The following is a 10,883-nucleotide window of genomic DNA, read 5'->3' on the forward strand; positions in this document are numbered from 1 at the left end:
AATACTTCATGCCAGAAAGTTGTACTTATTTTTTCCTAGCAGCCTGAAAGCTTAGGTTATAAATCTATATGAAGAATCTGAAATGTACAAAGGAGAAAAATAGCTGGGAAGTTTGTCCGGTTGGCACAGTCCCACCCAGATGTTGATACTTCCTACCTGTGTATCTAGCAGTGTGAGATCTTAAAGCATACCGGAAAACAAGTTGTGCTCTACTTTGTTTTTCTCTGTGTTCCCAAGGCACACTGAAATACTTACGTCTTTCGCTATCACTGAGAGTACAGTGAACATAAAAGAGGACACAACCAAATTTACACTTAAATTAAATAGCATGATTTAATTTAGTTGCTGCTTTAATCCCAAATCCTCTTAAGTTAAAAAAAAGTTATAATTAACTATGAACGTTAATGAATTAAAACCTTCCAGAGAGCATGAATCCAAAAGAAAATGTCCAATGGGTGATATGAGCCAGATATTTTATGGTCTTTCCTGTTTGTAGTCTCAAACATTCTAAACATCAAATGGAAAAAAAAATTCTCTAAGAGTTTTTCAGTTTTATTCTTCTAGAGCACAATTTTCTGGTCTGTTACTGAGTATGGTCTTCTAACAGGTACACAATTAACTCATAGGTAGACAACACAATGGCAGTATTTGGAATCTGCCTGATGAGCTGGGCAAAGAGTCCTCTATAAAAGGCAAGATAACCTTCTTCCCGAAACACCAGGCGAGCAGTCTGGATGAAAGACTTGTACTTGGTGCCTTCCTCACGGAGCCGCGTCCTTATGACTTCGTGTGGGTAAGCAATGCAGGAGGCACACCCCTTAGAAATTGCAGCAGCTGCCATGAGTCCAAAAAAATTTGTGGAATTTTTCTCAGTCCCATTTGTAGAAGAGGCTAATGGACCTTCTTTTAGATACTTCTTTAGACTTTCATAAATAGAAAAGCAGATTATGGTTTCTGAAATCCCAGCATATGAGGCAGTTAATCCTCTATAGAAGCCACGAATGCCTTCTGTCTGGTAAACATAGCGAGCACACTGGAGTGTATTCATCTGCTTGGAGCCTCTCACTCTCCGTTCTAGCTGCATCCGGGTTTTAACCATCCCTATAGGATTCATTAAGGAATTTGTGACAAAAGCTGCAGAGCCAGCTGAGAAAATATGCACAACACTGCTGTTAGGCACAAAAATGCCGTTAAATTGCTCTTTGGCTTTGGAGTAACATGCAAAGTACAGAGCCCTTGATGGAGCAACTCCAACCAAATTTGGACCCAGGCCTCTAAAAAGTGACTTTGGTCCCTCCTTCTCCAAGATTGACTTCAGAACCTGTAAGAGTCCAGGTGTCGTGGAGGTTGGTCTCACCATCCCAGCTCTACTAGCGGTCCCTAGGTGGACCTGCGGAAAGTAAACTGTCGGAAGAGCTAATCGTGACGACTGCAACCTGGTCTTAATGACTTCTAGTGGATAAGTGAAAATAGCACCAACTGTGCCCCCACACCCGCCGGCGAAGAGGTGAAGCAGCGTGCTCTCCTTCTGCTGAGTGCCCGTCGCCATGGCCGCGCTGGCTCCGTGGCTGGCCGTTGCCGGGTGCCGCGGGGCGCATGGCGGCTCGAGGTCACTCTGTCCGCTCGCCCCGCTGGCCTTCAGGCGGCGGCCGGCGGCCCGGACGACCGGCTCTCCTCAGTTCCGCGGCCCCCGGGCGTCCAGGCCTAATTTTAAGTAGACTTGACCTATCCTTTGTGGGGTTAAGTTTCATATGCACAAACCCCAAGACTGGGGGCTCAGCCTGTAGCTTTGGTAGTCCACACTGCTTGTGAGAATATCAAGAATTCAGCTTGGGGAGTTTGAAATTTCTCCCGTTCTCACCATTCCCTGAAGGGGACTTTGCAAATACTTTTCCACTCACTGATCAGATCACTCTGGGATTCATCAGGGCATCACTCTGGACAAACCAACAAAATCTCATGTCCTACCCAATGTTCCATGTACTTTATGGTGATCAACCAACTATCTACATAAGTTATATTAGGAGATGCACTAGTCAAAAAATAAATTTTGTACCAAATAAACATTTTTAGGTTTAGTCTCACACATAAGTTGAAATTTTAAGATATTAATTACCATCTATTTTCAGCACCCTGAAGTAATGACATTCCTTTGTTCTTCCTCATGCAAAAGCATTTTTAAAAATTTGTACATTTAGTCACTATCATTATACACTCTAGGCATTCCTAGATTATACCATCTCAATTTTTATCATCTATCTTTCTTTGTGATTACATTTATGCCCCCAGCCCTCCTTCCTCTATCATTCTCACACTCAGCTTCATTCAGTGTTTTAACATAATTGTATTACGGTCAGGTAGTGTTGTGCTGTCCATTTCTGAGTTTTTATATCCAGTCCTGTTGCACAATCTGTATCCCTTCAGCTCCAGTTACCCAATATCTTACCCTATTTCTATCTCCTTTTTTTTTATTAATTAAAAAAAATTAACTAACACAACATCTAGAAATCATTCCATTCTACATATGCAATCAGTAATTCTTAATATCATCACATAGATGTATGATCATCATTTCTTAGTACATTTGCATCGATTTAGAAAAAGAAATAGCAAGACAACAGAAAAAGAAATAAAATAATATAGAGAAAAAATAAAAATACAAAATACAAAAAATATATATAAAAAACAAAACAAAACAAAAAAAAACTATAGCTCAGATGCAGTTTCATTCAGTGTTTTAACATAATTACATTACAATTAGGTAGTATTGTGCTGTCCATTTTTGAGTTTTTGTATCCAGTCCTGTTCCACAGTCTGTATCCCTTCAGCTCCAATTACCCATTATCTTACCCTATTTCTATCTCCTGATGGTCTCTGTTACCAACAAAATATTCCAAGTTTATTCACTAATGTCAATTCATATCAGTGAGACCATACAATATATGTCCTTTTGTTTTTGGCTAATCTCACTCAGCATAATGTCCTTAAGGTCCATCCATGTTGTTACATACTTTATAGCTTTATTCTGTCTTACAGCTGCATAATATTCCATCGTATGTATATGCCACAGTTTGTTTAGCCACCCATCTGTTGATGGACATGTTGGCTGTTTCCATCTCTTGGTAATTGTAAATAATGCTGCTATAAACATTGGTGTGCAGATGTCCATTTGTGTCCTTGCCCTCATGTCCTTTGAGTAGAGACAGTATATAGATGGGTCCTGTTTTTTAATCCATTCTGCCAGTCTATGTCTTTTGTTTGGGGAGTTTAATCCATTAACATTTAGTGTTATTACTGCACCGGGTAGTACTTTCTTCCACTATTTTGCTTTCTGGATTTTATATGTCATATCTAATTTTCCTTCTTCCTACCTTTACTCATAGTCTTCCTTTCTACACTCTTCTCCATACCTGTCTCTTCTGTCTTTTCATACCTGTCTCTAGTGCTCCATTTAGTATTTCTTGCAGAGCTGGTCTCTTGGTCACAAATTTTCTCAGTGATTTTTTGTCTGAAAATGTTTTAATTTCTCCCTCATTTTTGAAGGACAATTTTGCTGGATATAGAATTCTTGGTTGGCAGTTTTTCTCTTTTAATAATTTAAATATATCATCCCACTGTCTTCTCGTCTCCATGGTTTCTGCTGAGAGATCTGCGCATAGTCTTATTGGGCTTCCCTTGTATGTGATGGATTGCTTTTCTCTTGCTGCTTTCAAGATTCTCTTTCTCTTTGGCCCTGACATTCTGATTAGTAAACATCTTGGAGTACGTCTGTTTGGATCTATTCTCTTTGGGGTATGCTGCACTTCTTGGATCTGTAATTTTAAGTCTTTCATAAGAGTTGGGAAATTTTCAGTGATAATTTCCTCCATTAGTTTTTCTCCTCGTTTTTCCTTCTCTTCTCCTTCTGGGACACCCACAACATGTATATTTGTGCGCTTCATATTGTCTTTTGATTCCCTGAGTCCCTCCTCTTATTTTTCCATTTTTTTCCTTATATTTTCTTTTTCTTTATGCTGGGCTATATTTGTCTACATCTTGATATGCTTCATGATCTTCCGCTGCCTTCAAGCATGTAAATATTCAGATAGGGTGACTTTGGAAGTTGATTTCCTTCAGTAATCTAAAGCTTTGTATCTGTGGGATGGATGTGGAGCAGGATGCATGACATGGGGTGGGGACACAACAGTGCAGTGATGGGTTGTAGCACAATTACAGGCAAGGGTTGGGGACACTGAGCTGGTGCTTCCTTGTCCATGCACTCCTCAGGCTCTGGGCTTCCATTTCAAAAGGAGTGTGTTAGGCTATTTGCATTAGGTAGATGGTCTCCAGTTTTCTGCATCTCAATTCTTCAACTTTTGCAACCTCAGCATTCCATCAGCTGTGTTTTTCAGGTGAGTTGACTGATTTTCCTTAAACTGCACACAAAGTTTTGGAATTATTAGCCAACATTTTATTCACTGTTGGGGAAGACTGTTCATGGCCTGTTTCCTGAACTAAAGTTACCCCTCTTTTTTTTTTTTTTTTTTTTAGCATGGACAGGCACCAGGAATACCCTCCATTTTTTTAAAAGACAGTTTCACCAAATATAAAATTCTTGGTTGACAATTTTTTCTTTTGGCGCTTTGAATATTGTATCCCACTTCTTTCTTGCCTCTGTGGTTTCTGATGAGAAATTAGAACTTAATCATATTGTGACTCCCTTGTATATAGCACATTGCTTTTCTCTTGCAGCTTCCAGAGCTCTGTCCTTGTCCTTGGCATTCAGCAGCATGACTACTATGTGCTTGAATGTGTTTCTATTCAAGTTTATCCTGCTTGGGGTTCATTGGGCCCAGTGAATATGTGTATTCATGTCTATTGTTAAATTTGGGGAGTTTTCTGCCTTTATTTATTTATTTGTTTATTTTTGTATGCTGTCTAGTGGAGTCACATTTCATTCTTTTTCCATGTGAGTATCTTGTTATTGCAGCACCATTTGTTGAATTTTTGTTTGTTTGTTTGTTTTTGGGAAGTACATGGGCTGGAAATTGAATCCAGGTCTCCTGCATGGCAGGTGAGAATTCTACCACTGAACTACCTGTGCACCCTGCCCCCATCTTTATTTGTTTTTAATATTACTGCTCCTCTTTCTCTCTTTCTTCTCCTTATGGAACTCCTATAATGCATACGTTGGTATACTTGATAGTGTCCCTGTTAGGCTCTGTTCACTTTTGAAACTTCTTTTTCATTTGCACTCCTCAGTCTGAATCATTCAATTTTCTTGCATTTGAGTTGGCCGATTCTTTCTTCTGCCGGTTCCAATCTGCTGTTGATACCCTCTAGAGAAGTTTTCATTTCAGTTTTTATGGTCTTCAACTCCAATATTTTTGCATGGTTTCTTTTTAAAATTTCTTTCTCTTTATCAAGATTTTCATATTGTTCTCATGATACCCTTTTGTGCTTTCACTGTGTTTCCTTTATCTTCTTGAGTATATTGAGGATCATTTTTAAAAATCTTTATCTGGTATGTCCAAAGTCTTGTTAATGGTGTCTGGATTTTTACCCTGTTCCTTTGGATGGTGTATTAGTTAGGGTTCTCTAGAGAAACAGAATCAACGGGAAATATTCGTAAATATAAAATTTATAAAAGTGTCTCATGTGACCATGGGAACGTAGAGTCCAAAATCTGCAGGGCAGGCTGTGAAGCTGAGGATTCCAATGGAGGATCTGGATGAACTCCACAGGAGAGGCTTGCCGGCCGAAGCAGGAAGAGAGCCTGTCTCTTCTGAATCCTTCTTAAAAGGCTTCCGTTGGTTAGAGTAAACTTCACTCATTTAAGAAAACTCTTCCCTTGGCTGATTACAAATGGAATCAGCTGTGGATGTAGCCGATGTGATAATGACTTAATTCTATGAAATGTCCTCATTGCAACAGACAGGCCAGCACTTGCCCAACCAGACAAACAGGTACCACCACCTGGCCAAGTTGACACATGAACCTGACCATGACAAATGGGCCATCATTTCCTCTTTCTTGTTTGTCTTATCATCTTTTGTTGCACTGCACACTTTACTATTTTAATGTTTCAACTCTGTGATTTTTGTCCCTGAGCTGGCTTTTTCTTAAGGTTTAACCAACTAGTGATATGACGGAGATTTCCTTGAGTGCCAGGAGCAAACACTCCCGTGTAAAAAAGACCTTTCCCAGTCTTTGCAAATTGGCTCTGTGTTGTCTGGGGCTCCCTTGCAGAATTTAGCCCTTCTATCAAGATCTGTGTGAGATGAGTGTAAAATGCTGGGTCCCGCTGTTCTTTTCTGAGCTTGTGTCTTTTCTTGGGCTTGTGTTAGCTTGTGGCCTTGGGCATTTCCCCATTTACATGAATTCAAGTGTCCCCTACGCTCCCAAAAATAGACTTTCTCTCCCTCCTGGGGTCTCTAGTTTATGACTTGAAGCAGGTAATCTTTTGCCACAGGCTACTTGACTTAATTGTTTCTTATACCTCTTTAGCTGTCAGCAAGCGGCTTTTGATTATAGGGGAAGTTCTGGAAGGGTGAACCATGCATGAGTTTCCTGGTTCAGTCTTTCAGGCTGTCACCTGATTGAATATATTGACAAAAGGCACCTCCAGTATGTGCATAAGGGTTATTCTCCTTCTGCTGGGGCACAGACTGGCTCCACATCTGTGTTGGAAGGGAGGTGGGGGAGAGGCCAGCGAGGGTATCATGAGTGTCTCCAACCATTTTTTAAAGCTGTGTTTTCTTGTTTCAGCAGTTGCCAGGTACTTCAACACATTAACAGTTTTCCAGAGTTTTGAGGAAGATAGCTCTGGCAGTTTTTGCCAGTTGTTCAAAGATTCTGTGAGGGAATGGCACCCTGGAGCATCTGACACTGCCATCTTGGTCAACCAACCAACTTATCCCTTGATGTTGACTTTGATCATCTGTGGAAGTAATGTTTATCATGTTTCTTGACTATAAAGTTACTCTTTGTTTGTTCTTACTATCCCGTGGCCTTTGGGAGGAAGTCATTATGTGCAGCCCACATTTAAGGAGTGGAGTACTATGCTTTCCCTTCTTGAAGGTGCAGAATTTATATACATTGTTTGGCATTCTTCCACATGGGAAATTTTTCTATTTTCTTTCATTGATTTATTTAATCAATCATCATGTATAATGATATGGATTTATAGGTATTTATTTGATACTTTGGGTTATAATCTGGCAATATTTTGCATACTCTGTTACTCAAATTGTTCCAGCTTTGGCCAGTGGGAACTGTTTCAATTAGCATCTGTGTTTCTTTGATGTATCCACAGTTTTTTTTCTTTTCTTGAGCACTTCTTTACTTTCTGGCACTATAAGATACTCCGGGTTTGGCTTGTATAATTCCTTCCTCATCCCTAGAATCAACCATTTCTCCAAGGATCCCTGGCTTCTCTTATTAGAGAATTTATTCAGAAACTAAGTTTTGGTGTGTGGTTACTACAGTGGCCATGTTGCTTCTCGGCCCTCCCAACTGACAGTGTAAGGAAGAAAATATGTGTAAGCTACTGTCTATCAGTATTTCTAAGGGTAACCATTTGTATCTATAGTAAGCTAAATAGAAGCTCATACTGATATTTCCAATGCTAAGCTATTACTACACTGTTCCTTCTAGCTTTCTCCTTTGCTTATCAGTAAACTCCCACCCCAACTTGGCTTCATGTACAGTGGTTTCCAAACCTCTTAAAAGGAATTTTGAGTTAGAGTAGAGCAACAAAAGAAGAAAAGTTCAGAGAAGAGCCAAAGGGGGCCAAACAATATGATGGAAGTTAAAACCAGAGTATTAAAGGACCCAGTAAGAAGTATATAAGAATTATAAGAATTAGGATGTCTCCAACAAATGGGAAGAGATGTGCAACCTCAATTCTATATGGAGATGTGCAAAGTAAACCAATAAGGCCATTATTATCTATCATAAGGGGAAAAATTAAACAGCATTATGTTAGTCCTGTAAGCTGAGGGTGTGCGGAAGATGTTGATCAGATTGTGAATTAATGCAAAGTTTCAAAGGGCAGTCTGTCCATTTTCATCAAAATTTAATGTGTGTAAAAAAAAATTTTAATGTGTGTGTGTTCTTTGACCAGAAGTTTCACAAGGATATTTATTATTGCATTGTTTTTAATAGCAATACATTGGAACCTAAATGCCCATCAATAGCCGACTGACTAAAGTGCCTAGCACATATAAATGCTCATTAAATGTCCATTGAATGAACGAATACGTACATCTATAAAATGAAATATGTCCAGCAGTTAAATATATATATATATAATATAGACATGATCATATTTATATACATATGCATTTACACAAAAAGAAAGGCAAAATATAATGCTGAAAAAACAAAAAAACAAAAATCAAATCACAAAATATTTTTTATAATATGAGCCTCTTTTCAAAAATATGCTTGCATATGCCTGATAAACCTCTGGAAGGACACATGAAAAACCATGATTCTGTCTACTTTACCAATAAGAGGATATTTAGGTTGAATCATGAAGAGTGGTGAATAGAGAAGTTTTTTAGGTGAAGGGCGGGTATTTTGGAACACTTCAGGAATAGGAAAGGCATGTGCTGAGAAACATTATTACTGCTCGCTAATGCCTACTGACTGTATTTCCCGGCCACCTTGCAATTAGCCAGGGTCATATGATTTGTTTTTTTGGCCTGATGTACTGTGAGTTGCAGGCCACCTGCTCAGCCTTCCGTCTGTCTTCACCTGCTGAGGCAATCTGGAAGGCATGTGAAATGATAGCGACATGAGATGTCTCTAGACTGAATCCCTGAGTCCTTCCATGTAACAGAGCTATCCTGGAGAACTGACCACGGGTGAGCAAGAAACATACTTGGGTGTTAAGTCACTGATATCCCAAAGCCAAGCTGTTGCCACAGCATAATTTAGCCTATAGGAACTAATGGACATGTGCTCTTCTCCCAGGATTTGAATAGCACACGGTGTGGGAGCTGGTGGAAGTCCAGTTCATCCACCACAGAGGCGTTTTGTGGACCAGATCAGAACTATAGTGTGAACTTAGGTTTGATTGCCACTGCCTCTGAAGCTGCCTTGATTCCTGCCTGCTTTCAGGTGAGATCCTCCAGCCCTTTGGAAGTTGACTGTGGAAGCCCCAGTATCTTGCCAATGAATCTTGCCTAGATTTAAGATTGCAGCCAAGAAGTCTGGATGAGATGTACATTAAATGTGGTCAAAACCAAAGCCACCTTATATCAAGTTCTCTTCTACAATAAATGGTATTGTTGTAGAGCTCTAGTATAAGGGTATAGTTATTGAACTAGTTTGGCCACTGTTGATATAGTTGCAAAGTTAGGGAATAGATGACAGGACTGTCCTCACTTCTAACACCAACTGCAAATTTGGGAAGTTTCCCCAAACCACCTTGAGGTACTTTAATTAGCTAGAAGGACTTTCAGAGCTCACAGAAAGCTGTGACACTGGCAGTTTTGATTTACTACCGGGAGAAGTTACAGATTACCATCAGACAAGACGTCAAGCACTTAGGCAAGAATCCAGGGAACGCACCAAATGTGTAGCTCCCAGCCTGAGTCCAGAATCTTTATTGGGCCTCCAACACTATGGTAAATTTAATTCTGCACCCCAATTTAGACATGCGCTTAATTTTAACCCACATTCCTGAGTGTGGACACACTATAAATAGTACTTCTCAGAGATTTTATTTTCGGTTAAGATGTGGCCCGACTGAATGAGAGTGGGTCTTGATCTGGATTACTGGAAGCCTTACAAAGAGCCAGAAGCTGGACATCAGTGGAAAACCAGAAGAACAGAAGAAAGGAGAGGGCATCATTTTATGGTGGGAGAGCCAAAAAGTTCCCAAGGATAGGCAGCAGCCAGCTCCAAAATGTTACAGTCTTTGGGGAGAAAACAAGCCTTGTCAGTGTCTCAACATTGGACTTCCAGCTTCTGAATCCAGGAGCCAACACATGCTTGTTGTTTAATCCAACCCATTGGGTGGTATTTGTCATAGTAGACTGGCAAGCTAAGACACTCTGTAAGCATGGTTGACGGCCAGTGTTGCTGACCTCAGTTTCCAGCCCCTCATGAGGCTGAGTTGTTACCATATGACCCAAAGCCCACCTCTAAACCACATTGCTACTCTCTGCCTGACCCTAAGCCTCCATAAACTAACTCCTATTGGGCATGGCATTCCAAGGATGTAGAGGTTGCCCCCAAGAAGCTGCAGGCAGGTCAATTTCTTTACTACACAATACCAAGTCCCACTTCAGCATGTAAATGATTTAGAAACAAGGTGTGACCTCATCACTAGACGTGGACATCAGAATGGAGCACAGGTAATTAGAAAGTCTTCTTGGAGATCAGAGGCTTCAACTTACAGAGGATGTACCTAGGATTTCACCATAGGAATAAGTGTACAATGGCAATTAGCAAGACGTGTCAGGGGGGTGAGAGGCAGATAGACTTAATTGGAGGAGACAGCCAGGTAGGACAAGGAAGGAGGGATACTGAGGAACCACCAGGGTCAAAGGCAAGCAGAGGGATGCTTGCTTCGGCGGTGCATATATTAAAATTGGAATGATGCAGAGAAGATTAACATGGCCCCTGCATAAGGATGACACACAAATTTGTGAAGCATTCTAAATGTTTCCAAATCTACCACACTTCCATTTGAAAGAAAGGACTCTGGGGTTTTTACTATGTTTCCTGATCAATGACAGAGCCTTCTGAGGACATTCCAAGACACTATACAGTCCTATGGTCTACTTGGAAATAGCATATAGACAGTATTTCAAGGGAGATGCCCTGTTGGTTTTGACTAGATATTCATATAAACTTTTTAAAGAGGTAAGTGATAGAGCCAACCCTTACCT

The 10,883-nt window shown here is 40.2% G+C and overlaps 1 non-coding gene and 1 pseudogene across 1 annotated transcript; one reads left to right on the forward strand and one right to left on the reverse strand.

Annotated features, from left to right (window-relative positions):
• Positions 1-332: 332 nt before the first annotated feature.
• LOC143662716 (solute carrier family 25 member 33 pseudogene) lies at positions 333-1,570 on the reverse strand (annotated as a pseudogene).
• Positions 1,571-10,554: 8,984 nt separating this feature from the next.
• LOC143662887 (U6 spliceosomal RNA) lies at positions 10,555-10,659 on the forward strand. Its single transcript, XR_013165655.1, has one exon. It is a non-coding gene; the product is annotated as a U6 spliceosomal RNA (small nuclear RNA).
• Positions 10,660-10,883: the final 224 nt, after the last annotated feature.

This window comes from Tamandua tetradactyla, chromosome 18 (genome assembly GCF_023851605.1).
Source record: "Tamandua tetradactyla isolate mTamTet1 chromosome 18, mTamTet1.pri, whole genome shotgun sequence".
NCBI lineage: Eukaryota > Metazoa > Chordata > Mammalia > Pilosa > Myrmecophagidae > Tamandua > Tamandua tetradactyla.